The following is a 25,179-nucleotide window of genomic DNA, read 5'->3' as shown; positions in this document are numbered from 1 at the left end:
AACTGGGAATTTCGGATTAATCGCCCCTAGATCGGGGCTGGCTGTAAAAGGCGTTCAGGTGCTTGGAGGAATCATTGACAGTGATTATCAGGGAGAGATTAAGGTGCTCCTGCTGAATAGCAGTGAGGTTGACTTACTGATACATCAAACTGACCGAGTGGCTCAATTGCTAATAATGCCTGTTTTCAGTGGTGAGATCACAAAAGGCACTGCCCCAACGTTGCTAACTGTACGAGGCCAGAAAGGTTTTGGCTCCACAGATAATCCTGGGGCCAGAGTTTGGGTGCAGTCGCCTAAGAATCCCCCTGAACAAGCAGAAGTCATTGCAACCGGTCAAGACAACACCATTTTAGTTATGAGACCAGGGAAAGATAGCTGGGAAGCAGTCCCGGCTGACAAATGTTACTTACGAGAATGAATAATGCCTGTATTTGATTCTCTTTCAGATCATTCTTTGGATTGTTGCTGCAGGATGTGTCGGCGTTGGACTCCTTTTGGGCTGGTACGACGAGAGAGGAGGGATCCCATCAACCCGGGCTGAGTTGAGAACCCGAGTGTCGCGTTCCTTCGCTGCGTGGGATTCGTCGTCGAACTTTTGGACTACGTTAGCCAAACGAGTGACTAAAGCCCCTCATTTCTGCTTGACACCGATGAGATCGGTGACTGACATTCTAGCGACTTGTTTAGTTGCTGTCCCTGAGACTTTGACTCATATTTTCAATATATCGAATGCTCGCCCCAATGTTCTTCTGGGCGATTTTGCTACCCATGAGTATTGCCCCTTGTGTACTGTACTGTCAGACCCGATACCCCCCATCCAGTCCCAAATAGTTACCTATAATATCACACAGGGTGATTTGTGTTTTTTCCTTACTTGTGATCCTAGTGCGATTTCTGAATGTATGCGTTTAAGATTGAAAGGTGCCACTTCATTCACCGCTCATGAACGAACTTTGTGCCTTCAAAGGACACCGAAAACATGTACTTCTGTTCAGAATAACATGACTTGCAAGAGTTTGGTAGTTACCCCCAGTCATTATCGCACGATGTTACTACCTGCCGGATGGCTTTTCTCATGTGGTAATACTTCCTGGCCATATATCCCCGCAAATATTTCTGGGGGCCCTTGTGCCATTACTAGACTGAGCTTGTTAATGTTTTCATCACATCCGAATGCCAACTCTCGTGTGATTTGAGATACAGTGAGGTTACAGGAGGATTGTGACTCATCTTTGCATTTATATTCCAAGTCTGAATACCTTAGCCTGGCTATTTCAATTGTTGGTGTTCCTGCTTTGGCAGTTTATAATGCCAAATCTATTGGGAAAATGGCCTGCTGGATGGTAAAATCCATTAATCATACTTCTACAGTCCTGTCTGACATGCTATTAGACGCCCAGGGTGAACGTAGAGCTATCTTGCAAAATCGAGCGGCCATTGATTATCTTTTGCTTAAACATGGACACGATTGTTCTGATTTTGAGGGTCTTTGTTGTTTTAACTTGTCTGATCATACAAAATCCATTCAAGCTCACATTGATAAACTACATGACTTGACAGAAGAAGTTAGAAAACACATTGACCAGGGCTGGTTTGACTGGCTCTTTAATTGGTTACCTGATTTGCATATGTTACGTCAGATATTAGGAGGTATTCTGGTTACTATCGGCATTTTGATTTCTATCTGTTGCTTTATTCAGTGTATTCCTTCACTACTTCAATTCTGCACACCTGGTACTAGACATAGATCAGTTAGTTTTGTTTCATATTATTCTTCCACAGATATTAGTTCTGTTTAATGAATGTATAATAGACTGAAGTCAAGGGTGAAATGTTCTGCTCGATTTTCCCGGCCTTCTTGTGAGGAAAGGTGATTGAATGTGACTTCAGTCTCTTACCATTCAAGTCTAAGGGTTAGAGTAGTGAATGGAGCCTATTTACTAGGCACTTCGACATGATCCTGTGCTCTTCCCCATGGATCAGGGCTTGCACACATAGCCTAGGGGATAGATTCGTTAGTATTAGGGATAACCTGTCCTCTAGTGAGGGTATTTCATGGAGCCGTGCTGAATTCAGGCCTGGTAGGCCTCAAACGGGAGAGACTCCATCTTTCTTTCTGCTCCGGCAGCTTGGGATGCTTCTAGGTCAAATGTAATGTTTTAGTTATGAGGTGTTATTCGCTTGGAGAGAACCGGTTCAGGCCGGCCCTTATCGAAGGATTGTATTTTTCTTCATGCCGAAGACACTACATCAGGCCGGCCGGCTGGGAACGTGTCCTTGGTACGGGGAGGTACAAGAATTTGGTGGGCGGCAGGTTACGGGCCGGAATTTTCCATGAGGAAACGCACCTCTATATTAGTGAAAGTCTGAGGCAGTTACATGTTCAGTCCGTAGGCGGCATCTAGCCGTTAGCAGTAAAGCTACTACTTATTCCAGGGAAGACAGACGCCATCTTGGAGGCGGAGAAAAACCGAGAGACAGATACTCTCCTAGCAGAATAGCCAGAGAGGAGAGAGTAGCCGATAAGGAAGAGGTCCCAGTGACTCGGAGAAGGGTGAAGGGAACAGCGCATAGTGGTGCAGACACGTATCCGTGACTGCGGAGGTGTGACTTCCAGGCGAGCCGAGGCACAGACGAGAAGGGAACCTAGATGACCACTGAGTGCAGGCTACACACTACTAAGGTGATGTCGTCCCTTTCTTATTAGAGTGCACAACTTAATCTTTCACTTTTCTTTGCAGGTTATGTGTTATATTGTAATGTTATGTGATTGCGTATGTAATGAGTAATAAAGTACCCAGTTTGTAGTGAACCAACATGTGCTGCGTGTTCTTGTATGAGAGGGTAGCCTATTCTTCTAGTCAGCTGCGGCTACATGAACAGATGTTAACCCTGATCAGGTAAGTGGTAACTGAATAAGGGAAAGAGGAGCCCCTCGAACCGGAGAACAGGCTATGCTCGAACTGGCAGTCCTTGTGTGATCTGATGAATAGTGAGACTGATTCCCTTTTTGTATGTTATGGTGATCATAGGATGAACTGTCGTATGAGACTGCCGTCTGGGTAGAGAGGTCTGGATTCGTATGGGATCGCGAGGCCGCCACTTGTGCTGAGACTGCCGTCTGGGTAGAGAGGTCTGGATTCGTATGGGATCGCGAGGCCGCCACTTGTGATACTGTCGTATGGGCAGAGAGGTCTGGATTCGTATGGGATCGCGAGGCCGCCACTTGTGCTGAGACTGCCGTCTGGGTAGAGAGGTCTGGATTCGTATGGGATCGCGAGGCCGCCACTTGTGCTGAGACTGCCGTCTGGGTAGAGAGGTCTGGATTCGTATGGGATCGTGAGGCCGCCACTTGTGATACTGTCGTATGGGCAGAGAGGTCTGGATTCGTATGGGATCGCGAGGCCGCCACTTGTGATACTGTCGTATGGGCAGAGAGGTCTGGATTCGTATGGGATCGCGAGGCCGCTGATTATAAGAGGTCTTGGTATGTATAGTAGGAATTCCCTGTCCTTAGGTGGTAGATATATGTGGTTACCTATTGTAAATAGGCCCTAGGGAGGGGGAGGGGGTAACGTTCTGGCTGGGTTAGTGAGGCTCTGATGAGCGGGTTCTATCTGATCCGAAAACCCAAGCAGAACAGTGGGATATCCATGTGCTGCTGTAGGGCGTTGGTGTCGACGGTGTGGTGGTCCTCTCCGGCATCACTGATGTGTTGTATTCTGTGCTCTGCTGAAGGTGTTGTGTGCCCCTCTGCGATGTGAAGGGGAGGTGCGTATTGACGTTGCGTTGACATATATGTTGGCGCATTGTGCAGGTTTGTATGCAGACTGTATGGCAATGTGCATTGTGACTGTTTGTGGGTTGCTGGATTCTTCTGCGGGACAGTGTGGATTTGGTCTACATGACGGATGTGATGTCGTACGCTTACATTTCCATTTCACAGTTTCCGGCTCCGTCAGATGTAGTAGGCATGTTTCTATGCATGTGCGGAGCCAGTTGTGTCCTCTGTTCTGCAGTGTCGGCTATGCACGTTTTCCTCGTTGTCGTCAATGTGGGTGTGCTGCAGGGTGCCAAGGGGATCGGGCCCATGGACCTGGGTGATTGTGGGTGTGCAGTGTGCTACACCTCGTTGTGCATGTGTGCCATTGTGCCCACTGCCCCCGTCCCCCCAGTCCCTGGTTGATATTGTGTCAGGTCCTCTCGAGCTGTGTCCGTACTCCCTACTCTTTGCGCCGTCTCCACACTGATGACTGTGGCCTGGGTTTCCTTCAGCTCCTCCGGTGGCGCAGGACTCCCACTTCCTGTCACCATTGCTGCCTTCCTGCTGGCAGCGGGTTTGTGCCTGGTTTAGGTAGTCACGTCATGCCGGCGCCTATTGGCCTCCTGGATTGGCCTCTTGAGCACTCCAACTGCAATCCAGGTGGTCTGCTGGTGGGTCAGTTGCTGGTAGTGATCTGTCACCTCCGTGACTCTTGTCTTGTTTTCCTGTGGTCTGCACCCCGTCTTTCTCTCCCTCGTCTCCTTGGCCTTGCCTGACTCTGTTGTTCCTTGCTGGTAGTCTGTGGGGGTTGTGGGGGGGGTTGTGGGGTTCGGGTTGGCCCCTGCGCTGTGTCAGGGTGCTTCCATGTTGCTACACACTTTGGATTGTTTTCAGTGTATTTTTTCTGTGGTTTTTATAGTCCATTGTTCCGCCAGACGTGTGGGATTTGAAGGCCTGTGGCTGGTTTTGACTCCTGTTTGTGCCCCGGTTGGCCTCATCGCATTTTTTTTGCGTTCGCGTATCGCATTTCTGCGGCGTGGTGTTGTTTTGATGCGGACATTTGGCCGTTATGTGTTGACTAGCGCATGCTACCGTCTTGTTGTGAATCCCACGTTGTCACAGGGTTATTTTCCCGCGATGGGCTGCGATATTGGAAGTTGCGTTACGCTACTCTTGCGGTAGTTATCACCCGTTCTTGTGAATATACCCCTATATTTTCTCTCTACCACCATTGATAACTGTTATTTTAGATCAAATCAAACAAGCAACTATTTTTATCAGCGTTAGAAGAGAACATCATTTAGTCAGAGCCTGGAAGGGTAGTAAAAAGAAAACTTTGACAGGCCACCGTCCCAGTTGTCTTTCTGTACTCGGGGGAGGAGGGCATTGAAAAGCATTTTGTATGGTAAACGTATACAATATTTCGATTTACTCTGATTCCCTGGAAATACAGGTGCAACATATTCAGGCACTGCTAGAGATTAAAAGGTCAATCATCTTCCAATGGAGTTTTGGGGTACAACAGCTCAGAGGGAATTAAAATAATGACACTAAAGTTTAATCAATAATTCACAGGCCGACACCGACACATTTTTGAAGAACTGCTTTTCCTGTCATCTGATTATATAATATCCAAATGTTGAACATCCATGTATTGTTGATACAGATGCCTTACACCATGTGAAGGGAGGAATTCTGTTCCAAAGACATTCAACCATTGATCAGGTGCATTAAGTGGCCTATTATTCCCATACATTTTCTGGAGCAGAATTGAGAAACACAATTGCAGACATATAACTTTTGTCAGTTTTGAGATATTTGAAGAATGGGGATATTCATAGGGAGCCAAGCATAGAGTAGAAGTATACACCGACCACTGAAATTTACCCTCTCTAAAGGTATCGAGGGCATTGATTCCTAGACTGTTGAGATGGATATTTTTCTTTTCTGATTAGGACTTTGTGATTAGCTATAAACCTGGTCCTCCAAATTGTAAGGCAGTTGCCTTATCTAAACAGAATGAGAATAACACTGTTATTGAACCTTCATTGGTTATGACAGTTGAAACCCATAATAACAATTGCATAACTTTAATGAACATTGAAGCCAGTGTACATAGAGAGTTATGGTTTATTGATAAAAAAAAGCTGAGCTTTGAGAAAATGAAGATAGGAATGAGACAGGTAGGTTGTTATATGTAGGACATATTTTGCATATTTCGTCAGTGGAACTGAAACCATCAATTTGGCTTCCTGACTCAGGGGCCCAGATTTACAAACATGTCATGGAACGCTGTGCAGCACCCACAGTTACTGTACTGCAATGCATGAGAGGAAGAGAGCAGGAACGTGGCATATCATGTATTATACAGCACTGGCCTGCTCTCTTCCTAGCGCTTGCGCACAATTAAGCTGCCTAGGGCAACGCACACGCCTTTCCTTGCACCATAGTGTTTTTGTGATGTCTAGCATAGTTTTGTATTGGTAGGATGCCTTTCCAGTACAAAATACTATGCCTAGATGGAAGAAATGGGGCTATTGTTTGAGAGGGATGGAAGGTCCACTGAAATAATCAGCACAATCCTTGTCAGGGTGAACCAAAATGTCACTAAAAAAATCAAAAAATCTGTGCTTAACCCGCGGGCCTTTTAAGACCAATACTTGTTCCTCCCAGACAGTGGCACACAGGAGCTATGATTATTCTGCGTTTACCATTCTTGTAACTGCTGTTCATTTTATTGCATAACCTGAGTTGCACTCTTCAAAAGAATTAGTATACATCTTTCCACATAATATCATTTGTTTACATAGTGTAACACACATTTTGATAACAGACAGAGGTTCTCAATTCATCTCAAACCTCTGGTCTGCATTAGTAAAAGAATAAGACATAGAAGTTGATATGTTTTCTAGCTAATTAGCTATTGTCCTCAGAAAGATAGAATAACAATAGAATCAATGTGTTGCACAGTAGCTAAAGTATCAAATGTTACTGCAAGAAAATGACTGGAATAAGATGATGTGATTAGCAGAATTAACCTTCCATAGAGATGTCACCCTTCCTTTATGTGCATGGGCATCAGCCTAGAATATTGCCATCAGATTTATATTTGTCTGCATCAGTTTCCCAATTGCAGGAATAAGTAACTGAACTGCACAGATATCAAGAGGTGGCACAAAAACATTAGAGAAAGCCAAAGCTAGTAATATGCTCCCAGAAAATTAATTCCAGCATTCTGTAGGTGAACAGTCTGGTTATTCACAAATTAGTTACATCTTACAAGGCTTCCAAGCTGCATCCCAAGTGTCTTGGTTCATTTATCATTGACAAATTGTGAATTCTGTAATTGACCGTTAGAAATTATTACATTCTGTGTTTTGTGTATCCTTGTTAAAACATTGTTCTTCAAAAACACATCTTGCTCCAAACCTTGTACCTATTCAGGTGTATGTTGAAAATTAATATTAAATGCACACGATTTTAGATGCAAGTATTGTAAAAAAAACAATTGTAACATTTAGTGGTCTAGAAGGGGTAAGGCCTTTCGGAGTGATCAGAGGAATTGGTCTATAATATTCATACTCCATGGACGTTTAAAAGGTTTTATGGAGTCATATAGATACATCTAGAGCCTGGCCTCTGAGAGAACGGTACTGGGGGGTGGGGAGCACTCTGCAGTGCACCCCACTCACCTGTAGTCACAGGACAGATTGAGAGATGCCCTCCTGTGAATTTCATGGGTGTGAAGTATTTTGAGGCCGATGAGGTCAGTGGTGCGTGCAGATTGTGGAATCCAGTTGGTGTGAGGCTTTATATGTGCAACGTGCACACAACAAGAAGACTATGGTTCAAACCAAGACAGACTACAAATCCCATGGCACCATGGGACTCTCACAAGGTTTGGAATGGCGAAAGCCATCTGAATTTGTGGAGTATAAGTTCCTTGTGTTTCAGAGTATTCTATGCTATCCAGTCAAGATACTTAGGCCACAGATTTACAAAGAGTTGATGCAATGGCGGGCAGCATGCAAAGTTGCTTCACTGCATTGCATGATCCGGAGAGAGCGAACTGTACCATATCTATAAAGAAATGGCAGAGTTCTGCTCTCTCCCTGCACTGGTGCACTTTCTGCACTCGTGCACCAATGTAGGCGCTTTTGTGCCATAGTGCATGCATGTCTGTGTTGTTATCAGCATAATTCTTCTGTGGGAAGGAGTCTGTAGAAATTGCAAAATACACAAGCCTTGGAACAACTAGTTGGTTTGGCATTATATGGTGCATCAACACATATACATACAACATACAGACACATATTTATGCGTACATCATACATAAATGCAACACACCAAGAGACTACTATTTCTCACGAAGCTCAACAGCCAAAAAGGTACCGACATAGCACCAGAGACCCGTAAAAGGCCTAGGCGAGATACGCAGCCGGGAGAGGCGGAGGCCCAAGACTTGGCTAGCGACCTGGATAGAAGGCTGCGGCAAGTAACGAGACATAAGGTACGGTGGCAGAGGGCAGAATATTTGGCGCTCAGCCGCAGCCCCCAACCGCCCCAGAGCCTGAAGGATGAGCAGATAGCAGAGGGCGAGAGGCGGGAAGAGACCCGCGAAGAACTAAAGCGACTGGTCCCCCTGCTCGCGTAGAAGCCGGCCCATAGGGCCTGTGCTACAGGGGGTGAGTCGCCATAGCTGCTGTTGCTGCTGCTGTGAGTACAGGGGCCATACTCCACACCCGCAAAGAGCGAGCCCCGTGGGGCCTGCGGAGGCAGCCTGGCTAGGACCAGGTGCAGCCTTTGGGCTGTGCAGTGTGTTCCAATCGCCGACACTAGGCTAGCAGTACGTCTCACACTTGCCACCTCGAACTGGTAAAGCCTACAGCTTAATTTGAAGACCCATGGGGAACCACTAATGGCGGTGGCCGCCGAGCCGGGTGGACCTTGCAATCGAGAGCCCAAAAATACATCCATGGTAGGGCGGTGGTCTATTTGGGCCTCATATCAGTATCCTGTATCCGGCAGGGAAATATGAACGTGGGGCACCTTGCTGAGAAGGAATCCTGCTTGGCGATATGTGGGAACATAGGCCAGGTGCAACGGTCGGGCAGGACACAGCCATGTATAGACAGGGGCCTGCGAGACACCAAGAACCCAAGGGAGAGGTGAGCACCTTAGAAGAGAGGGCCAGCGGCGACCCCTCGGTATTATTGCAGAGACATAGGCGGTGACCTGTAGAAGGCAGAGAAGAGAGCTGTGCCCTATCAAGATAGCAGCCACCGATCTCCATGGCCGCCAAGGCTTGGGTCCGAGCGGAAAGCGGGAGACAGGGACAACTGAGATCTCAAAGGAAGATCAGAGGCAAGGAGGAGCTCATTATTTTTCACATAGAGACCACCAGAGGTAGAAAATTGGGCACACACATATCCAGGTGCAGGACCAGACCATTAAGGACCTACAAAGTGAGGGTGAGGCGGACCAAGGAAGATTAGGAAGTCACCAGCGCCCACGCGGCTGAGCAATCAGGGCCACCACCCCCCCGGTGGTCACCGCAGTAGAAACAAAGCTATTGCACTCTTGCTGAAGGGAGGTTCCCGACCGTAGCATCGGAGGACAAGATAGAGGTGATAGTGGGACGAACACTGGGACTTGAGGTTCAAGGTACGACTATGTTTGGACTGTCTAGAGTCTAAAGAAAACTGGGGCAGATACAGGCTGCAAATCTTGGCTACCCCCATTAATTAGACATCAATGGCGTTGGCGAAGACAAAGAAGGGGCGCTCAACCAAGGACCTGTTCGCGAAGACAGGAGCTCTCCCAGGAGGTAGAGATCAAAGGAGGCCAGAGCAGAGCTACCTCTCCGTTAGCAGAGGATCCAGAGGCCCCAGTCACACACCCCCTAACTGGAGGCCTTATTCTCAGGCCTGGGAGAAGATTTACTGCAAGTCAAAAGAGATCTGACGGGCAAGATGCACACGATCCGGAAAGATGTCATGGATATAGGGGACAGGGTGGACACGCTTGAGGAACGGGGAGCCACACGAGAAGAAGAAATAGAGCAATTGCAACAAGAAATCATCCGCTTATCAGAACAACAACTAGATCTCCAAGCTCCTGCAGAAGATTTGGAAAATCGCTCCATATACGCAACAACATCCGGATCCGCTTAGCCCCTAGAGACGCCGAAGGAGGGAATATCGAGACCTATGTGGCTGAACTATTTGCACACATTCTCGGCGATGTCTTCACAGAGGCAATTCAGCTGGACAGGATTCACAGAGTTGGTACCTGAGGTGACAGGGAAGACACGCCTGACTTCCTGACTTGTGTCCACAACTTTACACTCAAGGAAAAGATTCTACGAAAATCCCAGTAGTCACCAACAATACAATTTAGAGGTCAGACATTACACTTGTTTCAAGACCTAGCCAACTCCATGTTACAGAAACGGAGAGAATTCTGGCAGGTGATGACATTCCTTAGAGAGAAAAAAGTGCCCTACTGTTGGGGCCACCGATTTAGACTGCTATTTCAATAGCAGGGCAAGCTCAGACAACTCCGTTCTTTATCAGAGGTGTGCAAACTTCTATAGATTGACCTCCAGGAGCATCTCCGGCGCCCTGCACAGTCCAACAAGCAGAGAATCAATAGAAGGTGGAGATGGCGAAGAGTCCCTTATGGTGTCCGGGGTTCGGTTCCCGACCCAGAGACTATGGCGTCTGAGAGAAAAGCCCTCCTGGACAAAGTAGCAGAGGATACTACACTCAATGATCTGGCTTGAGGCAACGTAGCTTGCAGCAAGAAGGGGGTGGCGAGAGGCAGGGCGGAGGATCTCAGACGCGGCTAGAACCTCACTACGAGACTCTACCATTGGTAAGGTGATGGCTTCTGAGGGGCCATTTCCAATCCAGCGACTTTTGTTAAATGTTGTTTTAGTTAAGGGGTTAGTTTACGGGTGACTGTTAGTTATCCAGATGGTCCCTATATACTTGATTCAGGAATGGCCGTACAAAGGGGGAGTGGGAGGGAAGGGGCACCTAGGAGGGAAGAGGAGCTACCCTGAGACCACAATATGACAGAAACAACACAAACTCTGAGGGTGTTGACCCTCAATGTTAAGGGCCTGAATAACACGATTAAAAGAAAGGCGATACTTTCCTACCTAGAGAACTCACGAGCAGACGTGTGCCTCTTGCAAGAAACACACCTACAGAGCAGGGACTGGCACAAACTCAAATCCCGAGCATTTCCACAGCAGTTCTTTTCTTACCCCACACTAAAAACAGCTGGGGTAGCTATACTTAAGGATAGCAGAAGTGTACATTTTGGCTTTCATGCTATACTCATAGGACCTATATATGCCCCAAATGAAGGACAGGAGCAGTTCATAAAGGAAGCAATAGGGGAGGTAATCACCACAATAGATATATGGGTGGTGATAATTGGGGAGAACTTAAACCTAGTTTTTCAGATTGATATGGACTGTTCGACTCAAAGGCAGGGAACAGCGGGAGAGATTAGTGCAGGGGATGCTCGATGGCTGCAAGAATTAGGCCTAAGGGACTTATGGAGAAGTAGCCATCCCACTTCAAGAGATTACACCTTTTACTCCCATGCACATAGATCATATGCGCAACTGGACTACTTTCTGGGCTCCAGGGAGGCCCAAGCTGCGTCACGCTCCATTGAAATTGAACCGAGGGCTTTAAAAGACCACTCAGCGGTGCTGATAGATCTTGCTCTCCCAACTCAGAACTGAGAAGCCCGTAGGTGGAGGTTGAGAGACTTGCTACTTTGCCGCCCTGAAATTATGCAGCAAGTAGAGAAATCGATCAGGGACTATCTGGCGACCGACCTCCCGAGTCCTAGCCTGCAATGGTCTGCAATGTATTAAAAGCAGTTATTAGGACACTGGAAAGCTTTCCAATTCAAACACAGCACACGACAGGGGTGTCCTCTCTCCCACCTTTTATTTGCGCTCTATATGGAGTCGTTTGCTCAGAGGGTGAGAGATGACCCAGAGGTGAGAGGCATATGTTTTGGGGGCAAAGAGCATCGTATTACACTCTACTTGGATGACGTAATTCTTTCCCTAAATGATCCCTGAAAGTCACTCCCGGGCTTCCTAAGAGAGGTCGAGAGATTTGGAACAGTCTCCGGGTTTAGAACCAATATTACCAAATCCCAGGCATTTAACTTAACGGTGCCCTACATGGCATGAGAATTCCTTACCAGAGCATATTCAATTAGCTGGCGACCCACTGTTTCGTATTTGGGGACTCAACTTGCGCCGACGAGCCAAGAAACGGTGACACTTAACTACCGAGAACTGGTGGAGAGTGTTAAATCAGATTTAACCCACTGGCAATCATGCGCTCTGTCATTGCTGGAAAGAGTAGCAGCATTAAAAATGAGAGCCCTTCCCAGGATTCTATATATATTCTTGACTTTGCCCCTCTGGCCTCCAAAAGGTACATTCCGGACATTGCAGAGTGCTTTCCAGTCATTTGTGTGGGCAGATAGGCACCCTCGCATGAGAAGTGACCCATGTTGGCGAAGTCCTGGTGAGGGGGACCAAGGCATTCCGTCTATCATGGGCTACTTCCAAGCAGCCCAACTTAGATACCTAGTGGAATGATGCTGTCCAGAATCTGAGAAATCCTGAATATTTATGGACAGAGCTCTGGCAGGCATATCTATGTGGAAGGTCCCCTTTTTAAGGAGAGCTAATCACTCACCTAATCTTTACCTGTCAGCCATCAGGGCACCCACGCTTACAACATAGGACTCGGTAGCAACAAAGAGAGGTCTCACTTCCTTTCCATCCCCGCTGACCCCAATAGTGGAAAACCCAGATTTTACACTGGGGATGAACCAACATGACTTTAGCACTTGGCAGAAACCGGAATGTAGATCAATTGGCCACTTGTTTGATACAGAATGTCCTATCCCATTCGATATATAGAGAGACGAGTGCAAACTCCCAGAGGACGAAATATTCAATTACACCTAGGTACGACACTGTAGGTTAAGCCATGGGATGAAGGCCGTTGCGCACTCCACCTAACTGATTTTGAGAGATGGCTCTTGAGTAGGAAACTGGACAAGCGATTGGTCTCGGATCTATATAAGAGTTTAATGGTACCCGAACCGGAGACAAAATCCACGGCCCAACTACGGTGGGAACGAGAAATAGGGTGACAATCGACACAGAAGCAATGGAGACATATCCATTATAGGGCTCAACATTCTACCCCCGACACAGCCAGTGCAGAGACAGCGACAAAAGTTCATAACATACTGGTACTGGGCCCCCGAGTGCAGATATAGAATTTACCCAGCGCAAGAAGACAAATGTTGGAGATGTAGAGATTCTACCAGGACACTAACTCATATCCTTTGTGATTGTCCTAAACTGACACACTTTTGGGGGGAAGTCCTCACTGAGGTAGACACCTTCCTGGGTACTCAGCTTCCCAGATTCCCCCCTTATACCATATTAGGCCTCCCCAATCCACTCATCTATCCACTCAAATTAATAAGGGGTAGACACATCACTATAGCACTTAGATCAGCGCAACAATCCATACTGGCACTATGGGGTACAGATAAGATACCAAGGAAATTAGCTTGTCTACATCATATATGGGATATGTTGGGGACGGGTCAGCTAAAGCGTCAACAGACTCATAGACAGTACCTTTCTTGTAGCGGTCGACATGTTGGGGTTGGCCAGTCGGACCATCACGGTTTTGATGTGAAGTGGAAGCGGTGCAGCATGCAGTGCCCTCACGGCACGCTGCAGGCAGCGGCTCGGTGGCGGTTGTCCAACAGCATTGGTGAGGCCAAGACTTATGATGCAGAGGGAGGCAGTGCTCTATGCGGTGCTGGTAGCTCACGCTGCAGGGGACAGAGCCGGTCGATGTTCGGGTCATCAGCGACGGTGTCGGTGACGTCCGGGCGAAAAGGTGCGGAGTGCGGTGCACACAGGACACGGTGCAAGCAACGACACGGTGACGGTCACCTAGCAGCGTCGGTGAGACCAAGGATGTGGTACGAAGTACGGCGGTGCCTTCTGCGGTGTCTTCAAGACACAGAACCAGTGACAGATTTGTTGACAGAGTTGGCTGCTCTTTTCTTCTGTGGTTTCTGAAACCAGTGGTTCCAAAGACAGGGCCCAGAAGGATGGTGAAGTCTTTGCTGTTTCTGAGACTTCTTGAACAGGGGGCAAGCCCTACCTGAAGCCTTTGGAGATACTTTGTCAAGCAGGATACACACACAGTTCTTCTTCTTGGCAGAAACAGCTACTGCAGGCCAACCCCAGACAGCACACAGCAAAGGGGCAGTACTTCTCCTCCAGATAATCCTTGGCAGACGTTCCTCTTCAATTCCAAAAGTGATCTAAAGTTCAGGGGTCTGGGCCCCAACATTGATAGTCCATTTCTCTAAGTTGTCTGGTGTATGAGAGGCCCTGTGCTCAGTCAAACCAGTTTTTTCCTCTCTGGTGAAGCTTCCTAGTAGGAGGAGGAGACAGCATTGTGTAAGGCAGACCAGGCCCATTCAAGTGAAAGGAAATCTCCTCCCCCTACTCAAAATGCAGCCCAGGTCTTTTCAGCCTAGCCCTGACTCATCCAGAAGGCAGGACACACATCAACCCCCCAGTGACTGTCTGAACAGAATGCACATCACCAGCCCCTGTCACTCCAAAGCCAGACAGACAATACACAAACCTAGTAGAGGCACACTGGCTGGCTAAGAAAATGCCTCCTTTCTAATAGTGATATTTTCAAACACACAATATAAAAATCATCTTTACTAAAAGATGCATTTTTGTATTCTGAGTTCAAGCACACTAAACTCCACACTTGTCTCTTGTCCCAATGGGAAGTTATATAAGTTGTTATAAGTAAACGCCCATCATATCCTATAGGACAGATAGACTTTCAATAGTGAAAAATGAACTTGGCAGTATTTGACTAACATGACATGTCACGCACATCAGGACGTGGCCTACCTTTCATATACACTGCACCCTGTCCATAGGGGTACCTTGGGCCTCCCTCAGGGGTGACTCACATGTAAGAAAAGGGAAGTTTAGGGCCTGGCAAGTGGGTGCACATGCCAGGTCGACATGGCAGTACTAGACTGCACACAGACACTGCAATGGCAGGCCTGAGACCCTTTTGCAAGGCTGCTTGTGTGGGTGGCACAATCAGTCCTGCAAGCCCACTAGCAGCATTTGGTTTACAGGCCCTGAGCACACACAGTGCACTGTACTGGGGACTCAACTAACCCTGAGCGGAGTTTGTGGAGTTGCGCTATGCAAAAAAACCTCGCCGCAACACACGGAACTCCGCAAACGGCGGAGTACGATAGAAAAATGCCGTTCTCAGTGATTGCACAGTGCCGGATGCTTGTCTGCACTGTGCAATCATTGCGAATGGCACCATGCACAGTGCAAACTTTCCTTTTCTGCCGTTCTAGTACATTTTTACTCGAACAGTAGCTTTCTCAACACGAACGGGCAGTTTCTCAACGCGAGGGGTCGTGAGCATACGGATGTATGACGTTACAACGCATACTTTAACAACGCATGCACTTACAACGCAATTTTTACAACGCAACATCCACTACAACACATTCCATTACATCGCATGACACTACAACGCATTTTTAAAAACTACCTTTACAACGCATTCCATTACATCGCATACTACCTTTACAACGCATACCATTACAACGCATAATGTTAAATTGCATTTAAGGTAAGTATTGGATAGTATAGGGGTAAAAATTACTATTCTAACTCCAGGGGATGCAACAGTAGGGTAAGTGTTGGATAGTGTAGGGGTTAAAAATTACTATTCTAACTCCAGGGGGTGCAACAGTATGGTAAGTGTTGGATAGTATAGGGGTAAAAATTACTATTCTAACTCCAGGGGGTGCAACAGTAGGGTAAGTGTTGGATAGTATAGGGGTAAAAATTACTATTCTAACTCCAGGGGGTGCAACAGTAGGGTAAGTGTTGGATAGTATAGGGGTAAAAATTCTAACTCCAGGGGGTGCAACAGTAGGGTAAGTGTTGGATAGTGTAGGGGTTAAAAATTACTAGTCTTACTCCAATGGTATGCATTGTAATGGTATGCGTTGTAATGGTATGCGTTGTAATGCCTGCGTTGTAGTGACATGCGATGTAGTGTCTGCGTTGTAATGGTATGCGTTGTAATGGTATGCGTTGTAGTGTCATGCGTTGTAAAGGATGTTGCGTGGTAATGCCTGCGTTGTAAGTGTAGTGCGATGTAATAGTTGCGTTGTAAAGGTTGTTTCCCCGAGCATACACAACCACTCGCAATGAGAAACCTGACCCCCCCCCGCATTGAGAAATCTCGCCGGGAGGTTGATTTTCCACCAACTTGATGTTGACCTACGCAAGCGAGGAAAAATACTACACTCTGCTACGTGGGGTGGAATTTTTCGGATCTCCACGCGCTCCGCTTAACGGAAAACTCCGCAAACTCCGTGAGCGGAGCGAAGTTCACCGCCCAGGCCTAGACTTAACAGTAAACCAAATAAGTCAATTATGGAAACACTAATCCATGACAACAATTTACAGAGGGAGCACTTGCACTTTGGCACTGAACACCAGTGGAAAAGTGCCCAAAAACATCTAGACCAGCAAAAGTGAAGTCCAACACACAGTAAAAACACAAGAGGCAAAGGCAAAAATACTGGGGAAACCCATGCCAAGTTTGCCAGGTCTAACAAATAGTAATGGATATTTAAAGTGTAGTGAGAAGCTGCAAATGTGCAACAAAAGCTGCACTGTGGCAGTCACTACCATATCAACATTTCTCAAGGTAATATGATATCCATATCTAAGACAGTTGCTAATTAGCATAGAAAATTACCCACCAATCCAATGCTTCTAAAAAAATCAAAAACTTTACATAAGCTTATACCTTCCATAGGGCTCACTTACATTGGTATCAAAGGACTACATACACCACAATGCCTGAGCGTAATCTTCAAACAAGTGGGGGAGTGCAGTCGGTTGTAGTAAATTCTGTTTAGAGAGCGAGGCAAATAATATTATATGTACATATGTTATGTTATGTTAATATGATTTTAGATTGTCCACAAATCACTCATGGAGAGGTATCTCGGCGCTGAAGCATATTGCCAGCGGGATAAAACCTGAGTTAGAAAAGCACTGTCTTGAGCATCTTTCTGAATTTGCAATGATCTAAACACATATGAATGTAGTAAGGCAGTTTTTTTTTCTTGTTAGAGTGGGCCAAATAGGAAAAAGACCTGCCTCTGTTTTAGCCTTTCTGATGTGTGGGACAGTGAGAAAGGCTTTATCACTGGATCTCAAAGTCCTGACTGGATAGTAATGTTTAAGCTTCTGGATTAGGTACTTGGGACCTTTCCCTGTCAGTGACTTGTGAGTAAGGCAGCACATTTTAAAAATTATTCTCTTCATTATAGGCAACCAATGAAAAGATCTCCGAAGGGGAGTGGAAGCGTACTGGAGCAAAAGTTGCAAATGAGATGGGCCGCTGTGTTTTGTACAATGTGAAGTTTTGAAAGAAAAGTTTCATAGCAGGTAAAGCATTGCCATAATCTAATCTATTTACAACAAGCCCCTGCATGATAGTTTTTCTCATGAGAGAGGAAGTAAACGAAGAGACTTCCTCAACAGATGCATCAAGTGGAAGCATGTACATGTAGTACCTGTAGTAGCTCTTTCATGTTTAGGGTTTGGTCTAGACGGACACTGCGGTTCTTAACTTCCTATTTGGGTACTTGTGCTGAGCCAAGCGCTGCAAGCTACCAGTCGGCCAACCAAAACTGGTGGACCTGACCAAACAGAATAATCTCTGTTTTTCTTACATTCAACTATAGGCAATTGCTTTCAATCCTGTCGCAAAACGTTTTGCCTTAACCAGTACTTTGTTGAAAGACATGACCAACTGTGTATAAACATACAATTATATAAACCAAGCTGTTCCCTCCTATCTCTTTGACAACTTTATTTGCCATCAAACTTCACAACCTCTACGGTCAACATCACTTACAGGCACATGCATCAAACATTTTTGCGCTCGCAAACGGTGCGAATCACATAAATTGGCCGTTTGCGATCGCAAAATACTGTGTAGAAATTCATCAACTGTATATTTGCGAAAACACAACTTTTCGCAAATATAAGGAATCGCAAAAAATTCTGCGATTGAAACAGCGAATCGGTATTAGCGTCTCCCAAATAGCGAGTCGCAAACAAAGAATCGCAAAATGTATGCATGAAAAATCGCAAATAGCGATTTCCATGAAAATCGTAATTTTGCGAGAGCTAAATAAGAAGGATCCCAACCAGGTGGTAATCATGAGTGCAAATCAGAGACAGCTGAAAACAAACTGAAACCCATTTAAACACAGCCAGAATGAGCTAGCACCTTTCACAATGGCAGGGATTTACCTGACGGCGAGGAGGATGAGGCTGCAGGCTGCCGGACAGAGACGGAGGCGAATAAATGAGCGCATTTTCAGAGTCCGCATAACTTTGCTAGGACAGCAAGAGGATAAGATATACGATAAGTATAGGCTCAATGCAGCAATGATCCATGACCTAATCAATGAATTGGACCCCATTATGCAACGACAGACACGTAGGACCAATGCTATCCCAACCCATGTGCAGGTCCTATGTTGCCTACACCTCCTGGCGTCAGGCAGTTTTCAGGGGGTCATTACTGTAGCGGGAGGTGTGTCACAAAGCGCACTTTCCAGAATATTCGAAGCATTCCTTGATGCCATGATGGCCTTGATCGGGTCTCACATCAAGTTCCCTACCACCGCGCTTGACCTTGCAAAAACCAAACAGGAGTTCTACCAGATAGCTCGCTTCCCACATGTTTTGGGTTGTATTGATTGCACCCACGTGGCAATATGTCCCCCTGCAGCACAGGAATATTTATATAGAAATAGGAAATGTTACCATTCCCTCAATATACAGGTGGTTTGCAATGCCAAAAACATAATCACTGACATTGTTGCGCAATTTCCCGGGAGTGCACATGATTCTTATATCTTCAGGCAAAGTGGCATACACACCCGTCTTGTCAGGGGAGAATTTGGAGAGGGACATCTGCTTGGTAAATATGTGTAATTGTTTATCACTGCAATTGTACGTATGTCAATGTCAACCTGCCACTGACCCTTTGCTTCCTCACATGTAGGTGACAGCGCATACGCCTTGCGTAATTACCTCATGACGCCTTACCTCAATCCCACAACTGCCAATCAACAGAGGTACAATGCAGCACATATTTCAACAAGGAACATCATAGAGCGCACATTTGGGCTGCTGAAGAGCCGATTCAGATGTCTACATAAGACCGGTGGAGCACTGCAGTACAACCCTGAACAATGCTGCAAGATAGTAGCAGCATGTGCCATGCTGCACAATATTGCGACAAAGGGAGGAATGGAAATCGAGGTGTCTGACAGCGAATCAGAGGACGGGAACCAGCAAGTGCCACACCACCATGCAGCACAAGGGGCAGGCGCAGCAGAAGGGCGTAGGAGAAGATTGGACATCACACAAAATTATTTCTGAGGAGAGTAATGATGACACAGACACTTGATATTACAATCAAAGTAATCTTTACTGAAATACAAATGTCATGAGTGTTCAAGCACACTTTTAATCTGACCAGTGTAATGGACATAAGTGATTTGCAACTGTGAATTTACTTGAAAGTCACTAACAATTCAAAATCCAAAAATGGTTACGTCACCATAGTGTAATGTACTTGTACATGCCAGTCTAGCGCTTCCTACCACGAACACCCAGACGCCTGTCAGAGCCAGCATGGTCATCCCTAATGTTGGAAGCGGAGGGGGTACTGCTGCGTGTGTTACGTCTTCCTGCAGTGCCGACTGGAATTGCCAACTACTCAGGCTTGAGGCACCCTCACTACCATCTTCCGGCGTGGAAATGTTTGCCGCAATTGTGGAAGCATTAAGCAATTCAACTGCATTGGTCACCTGGTCCAGTGCTTTAGCCACATCCCCGCTCCAATGGCACATTTCAGTTTGCATGGTCATAGACCTACGTGCCAGCAGTGCAGTTGTCGTGGCCAGCCTATTGTTTGATTTGGCAAACATTTTGAGGTGCAGCATTAGTTGACGATGCTGTCTCTTCTGGGATACATTTCCCTCCTGCATCACCTTGCTCAGTTGCTGCACACTTTCAGACAGTACTGCTATGTTGCTTGCCATCTTGCCAATTTGGAATTGCACTGCACGTGTGTTTTTTGTCTGCAGGCGCTGCATACGGAGCATCTGTCCCTCAAGACCACCCCAGACATCAATTGGTTGCTCCTCCTGCTGTGTCCTGAGTGCTCTTCCTCTTCTACGCCGGACTCTGTGATTGGTTCTGGGGACCTGTGGTTGTGGTTGTGGGATGGAAGTGGCCTGGCCATGGCTGCCACCTGGTGTTGCATCATTCTCATCATCACACTCCAAGGTGACTAGGGATGGGACAGTAGCCCTGCATGAGTTTGTGGCACATGACGGATTTATTTGCATCACAGGTGTGTCCATTTGTTCACCTGCGCTGGTGTCCTGCATGTCTGGGGAATCGCTATCCACAGCTTCTACACGTTGAGCATCTGTGAGGTGAAACAGTGCAAAACTGCATTATTTAATGTCTGTGATGAAAATGTCACAGTAATACATTTTTGCTTTTGTCAATGAATTTATAATCTATTAAACTATTTTGGGTTGTTCCTCTGAGATTTGTCATTGTAACTGCTTGACCTGACTACATCTCCCATAATGCACCTCCCCTAATGAATACATTGTGTACTGGATGTTCAAAGTGTGCACTTGGGCTGTTCTGAGGTCATGTTCTACCTGTCAATTTTGGGGTAATGGTAACATGCATTCATCTTACCTTCAGATGTGTTTGCTGCTCCGGACGTGTCAAGCTGGGTCACACCAACAACAGCTTCTGGCTGGATGGTGGATTCAACCAAGTCCTCCATGGGAGTGTTCCCAGTGTCTGTTGGTGTTCCCCCTCCTGTCTTCTTTGCCTCCTTCAGGCGGTCAGCAATGCGCACCTTAGCCCGACTGCGCAAGTCGTACCATCGTTTTTTGAGTTCTTCTATGGTGCGGTGTGTCACCCCAATGGCATTGACCCTGTTTTGGATCCGGAGCCAGATTTTCCTTTTCTCCTGCTCTGCCACTTTCAATGATGCCTTTCCAAACAGCTTGTCATGGCTGTGGACTACTCCCTCAATGAGGGTGTCAATTTCTTTTTCTGCAAACTTTATTTTGCGCTTCCTGCCTGTTTGGCTCTCCTCTGCTGTTTGTGAGGCTTCCATTTGTTTGAGTAAGTTTTTCTACTGTCTCTGTACCACTCCTGTTCAGCTCCAAGAGCCAGCTCCCTCCTCTCCCTGAGACTGTGCACTGGAAATGAGGCTGGAGCTGCTCACTTCCTGGTTGTGATGTCATCAGGATGCATCAAAATGCGACTTCGGTAATTGCGATTTCGCAAATTGCGAAATCGCTAATAGCGAGTTCGCAAATGCCGGAATCACTATTATATTTGCGATTTTTAGCGATTCTTTATTTTCTCGCTATTTTTTTGGTGCATCGCGATTTGCGAGTCTTTATTTGCGATTCCTTAAAAATCGCAAATAAGGACTCGCAATTTTTCTATTTGATGCATGTGCCTGTTAATCTCTTAGTCATTCCTTGCGAACATTGTAGTTGTTCTGGTGGATGTGCCTTCTCCTATCTGCTAACCAAAGCCTGAAATACTCTCCCTCTGAACATAAAAAATACCCCCACCATCTGATTTTTAAACTCAAAGTGTGGCCTTTTGCTACATCCTAAAAATCCTTTTTGTTCTGCTTTTCATCGTTCTTAGGTACCAGGACACCCAAGCTGTCGGCCAGAGTTGAACTTACAAATCGTAATAATAACTTTTAAATACACTCAGCAGCAACTATTACATGTGGCTATAATTAGCAAACGTTTCTCTTTAAAAATACCTATGAATGCAAGTCCTGCAGTATTATGAGACATCCTCTCATTATAAAAAAATATGTGAACACATAAATATGCCTCCACATAAACCATAGATTTTATAACCATATTATTCACAGGTGGAAAGAATATAGCAGCAAGAATATTATGACAGCCCAGCAATTGTATAAACATATTCTTCTACAAATAGCAAAATCTACATGAGCAACATTAGGTTATAGATTCATAATCCGGACAAATGCCTGATCAGGGACACTGAAATACATAGCAACCTATCAGTCAATCATATTCACAGAAAACATATATACATTTCTTTCAAATTAAAGAATACACTAGTCCTTTGCCCTGGAATGGGTCAATTAATCCTCTCATCAAATAGTTTATAATAATATCAAATTAAAATGTTCATACACTTCATGCATAAATCAGCTCACCGTTGTTTTTTGACTTTGCAGATTTCAATTATCATACATTATGTATCTACTTTCAAGAGATGAGACAGCCTTACATCTAAAGTAAGACGTCGAGGCCTCATCCTCACCAATATATGAATCATCTTTGATTCAAGCTGTTGTAACCTTTTTTTTTTCTTTCAAAAACCTTTATTGACAAAGTTACATCGACAAAATATAGTCTTGCGTTGAGTCGGAGCACCTAGTACACGAGCACAGTTGAAAGTCGCAGAAAGGTCAAACATCGCAGCACATCACATCACATCACGACATCATAGCAACTGTTAAACAGGTATCGTTTGGGCAATAAGCAGACAATAGTGTAAGGCTCACAGGTCTTGGGGGGAGAGGGGAGGACAGGGCCCCACTGAGAAGAAGAGGGAGTAAGGAGGGAAGGCCGCTAACTAACCAACCCCGGTGACCGCCGTGGGCGGAGTGCCGGCGGGGAGCGCGGGAGAGGTGGCTGGGCGCTGGGGGGAGCGAGCAAGGAGGTAGGACACCAAGGGTCCCCATATGTCAAGTGGGCGAGATCTGGCTGGCATGAGGTCCCAAAATTCAGATAAAAGTGTCTGGTAGCGCGATTCATCCTCCAACCACTGAGCGAGCTTGGGTGCTGGTTTGCAGTCCCAACACATGGCAACCCTGTGCCGCGTGAGCACGGGCAACATAGAGATTAGGCAACGGGAAGCGTCCGGGCAGAATTTAACAGAACCGAGGAGGCAGAGTGGGGGGGTCAGGCTCAACCGACGTGGAAGTAATCTCCGATATAGCGGAACAGACATCGCGCCAGTAAGCGGAAACTCTGGGGCACAATCAGGCAAGATAAGAGAAGTCCGCCGCAGAAGCAGAACAGCGCAGGCATCTGTCACTGGGGATAAGTCCCAGCTTGTGCAACTGAACGGGAGTGCGATAGCGCCTATGCAAATATTTAAAGTGGATAAGGCGCAAGCGATAGTTAGGGGACAAGCGCCTGGTCTGGTTGCAACAGTAAAGCCAGTCGGCTTGGGAGATCTCAATACCAAGGTCCGCGCCCCATGCCACGCGGGCACGATCGGTTGAAATAGGGGTGGCTGCCAGCATGAGGGCGTAAAGTTTGGTTACCAATTTCCGCGGGGAAGAAGACAAATATAAGAATTCGAGAGCGGTCATTGAGGGAGGAGGCAAAGGAAACGTAGAATGTAATGACCTGCAGATTGCCCGTAACTGATAGAAAAGCAGAGTATCCATGGGGCCGGAATCATCAGCAGGAGAAAAGAATGTGTTTCCCAGATAGAGATCTGCCACGGTGTTCCATCCCAAACGGGTGGCTTGTTTAACCATACTGGAGGGTTGAAAGGGAGGAAAGGCAGGATGGCGGACTATCAGCATTGAGTTTGCAGAGAGCAAAGGAGAACCGGAGAAGCGGCGGAGCCCCTCCCAAGCCCATCGCAAGGTCTCGACCGTGTCTATTTCAGAACGTGGGAGTGTGGCCGGGGCAAACAGGGCAGTGGTGAGTGGCCACGGTGCAGCGAGATCCACCTCAACCGCCACGTGCGGCTGGAATGGAGTGGGGTGAAGCCAAAAGTGCAAAATCTGCCCTGAGCACACATTGCATATAGTTTAAAGTCAGGAGTACCTAGACCACCACACCGCATCGGGAGAGTGAGAACGTCGTATGCGATCCTGGGTTGCTTACCGGCCCAATTGAGGGAGTTGATCAGCGAGCGGACCCTGCGGAAAAAATGAGCAGTGAGAGGAACAGGAATGTTCAGGAACAAATATAAAAATTTTGAGAGGACCACCATCTTGGCGATCGCGATCCGACCAGCCAGTGAAAGGGGCAGCCGGCTCCAAAGTGGCACCTTCGATTCAAGCAAGTCCACCGCACGCCCGAAATTGGCTCTCCATAGCTCGTCCATGTCCCTTCTCAACCAGACACCTAGATAACGCGTGGGACCCGACACCCACACAAAAGGGTATTCCGTAGTGAAGGGAAGGGTGGTGTCCGTGAGAGGGAAAAGGATAGACTTGTTCCAATTGACCTGTATGCCAGAGTAGCCGCCAAACTGTATAATCTCGCGGACCAAAGGACTGAGATTGTCCTGAGGATGGCGAACATATAAAGTAATGTCGTCCGCATACATGGAGACCAAGAGGGCGCGTGCTGCGAACCCGATACCCTTCTGAGTGTGGTGTTGCCAGAGTCTAGCCGCCAGTGGTTCCATCTCGATCGCAAATAACATAGGCGAGAGCGAACACCCCTGGCGGGTGCCACGACCTGTGGGAATGGGATCAGAAATCAAGGCGTTTACCAGAGGCGGGCAGTAGGGAGAGTATACAGAAGTAAAACTTTCCATATAAAAACTGGGCTAAAGCCAAGACGAGGAAGGAGAGAGAATAGGAAGGGCCATTCCAAAGTATCAAAGGCCTTGGTGGCATCCAGCAGGGCAGCCACAGCAGGAAGTGCAGGATTGATTTGGTGGAGGACGGGGAAGATAGATCGGAGGTTGTGAGAGGTGGCGCGGCCCGGAATGAAGCCGGACTGATCTAGGAGAGCAATGCGCGGCATGAGAGGGAGGAGACGCGAGGTGAGCAGTTTGGCGTACATTTTATTATCAGTGTTAATAAGGGATAGTGGACGGTAGGAATCGCATGACTCGGGGGGCTTGTCTGGTTTTAGGAGCAGGGTCAGCATGGCCTCTCGGAGCGAGGGTGGGAATTGACCACACTCGAACGACTCGTTATACATGGCGGCCAGATGTGGTAACAGAAGAGGAGCAAAAGTTATGTAAAAAGCGACGGGCAGACCATCCAGACCTGGGGCCTTATCGCCGGGCATGCAATTAATGGCAGCCAGAATTTCCTCTTTGGAGAAGGGCTCGTCAAGATATTCTCGATGATGATTTTCTAGCCATAAAAGCGCAA

The sequence above is a fragment of the Triturus cristatus genome, chromosome 5_1 (assembly GCF_964204655.1).
Source record: "Triturus cristatus chromosome 5_1, aTriCri1.1, whole genome shotgun sequence".
NCBI classification, from domain to species: domain Eukaryota; kingdom Metazoa; phylum Chordata; class Amphibia; order Caudata; family Salamandridae; genus Triturus; species Triturus cristatus.
Note: the sequence above shows the minus strand (reverse complement) of the source record.